This window comes from Ptychodera flava, unplaced genomic scaffold (genome assembly GCF_041260155.1).
Source record: "Ptychodera flava strain L36383 unplaced genomic scaffold, AS_Pfla_20210202 Scaffold_79__1_contigs__length_559180_pilon, whole genome shotgun sequence".
NCBI classification, from domain to species: Eukaryota; Metazoa; Hemichordata; class Enteropneusta; family Ptychoderidae; genus Ptychodera; species Ptychodera flava.
Genome location: NW_027248401.1, coordinates 408701 through 410089, shown reverse-complemented (window position 1 = coordinate 410089; position 1389 = coordinate 408701).

Below are 1389 nucleotides of genomic sequence, written 5' to 3'. Positions count from 1 at the left end.
TGTATGTGGTATCAATCGAAAGCTTATGAAACGGTCTATCATATTATTACTAATTTACATACATATCGCCGGATATTACGTAACAATGACGTCATTTCAAAAATACCGTCAGAAAATTGTATTTTAAACGCGGTACATGTTTATTGGTTATATCACACACCTTAAAGGTATACAGTCATCTATTCAAAGCTGTTCTAAAGCTACTATACATACTTGCCATTCAGCCAATCAGTGATTTTTACTGGGGTGGCCAAGAAAAACGATTGCGCCCTCTAATGTTCTTTTTAACTGTGTGCGCCCGTACGAAAGGAATATGAAAATTTTAAGTGACTGTATACCTTTGAGGGTCAACCTTGTCAAGTTCAATGCAAGTAAAAATGTAAACTGTGATAAACTCATTGTAATGAGATTTATGTCATGATGACACAATTCCAATAAAAACTTTATAAATGATATTTGAGATGTAGACATACGGTATTAAACACATGCTCATTCGACGTTGTAGGTGAAGTATGCTGATGCTCCATGATTTTCAACTTTCAAAACAACAGTAAAAAGAAAGGGATAGAATAATTAAACAGTGGACATGTACATGGGTAATATGTCCTGACAAGTTCAAACATCACCTTCATCATCACTGTCCTCATAAATTATATCAACCATGTTGTCTGGTATTTCTACATCATCCTCATCTTCATTTCCATTAGTGCTCATGGAATCTTGCAAGTCTTCAGATTCACACGATGGAATGGACTGACTTAATATATCTACTAATGCTTGGGGTAGAATATCACCTTTTGTCCATTCATATGTTAATATGCCACTCTCATCCTGTCTCCATCCGTGTTCTGAAGGACTCGGAATATCGGGATAGTGAACATGAGAATGGTTCCATATCAGTGCTTGATAATTTGCCCTATATATGTGCATCTGTAGAGAACTCTTGCATGGTGGCAAGAGACTAAGATCGATGCCATCAAAACTTGTTAATAGGTTTCCTGACTTTGCCTGATACTTTTGTGTGAACATATCGTAACGAAGCTTGTCAACATCAACGTACGCTCTCTTGCCATACATATAGCAAACAAACTTTTCTAACTCTTTGATGGTTTTCTCACACACATCTCTTTGTTTTCCAAGGTTTGCAAATGTACTCAAAAATTCAGGATATTTCTCTACTATTTTCAGTGGTCCTACTTTACCACGTCGAACAAAGGCACTCGTTGTGTCGCAACCTGTAAATGAATGTAGAGCGGGAAGTATGGAACATAACTCTGACTTCTTAGCAGAAATGATGTCTTTAACATTGAGCATCCGTCTCTTATTTCCAGTTCCTGTATCAAAGAGCACATTTTGCTCTATATTCTGCGTAAACTTAACAAGTAACAC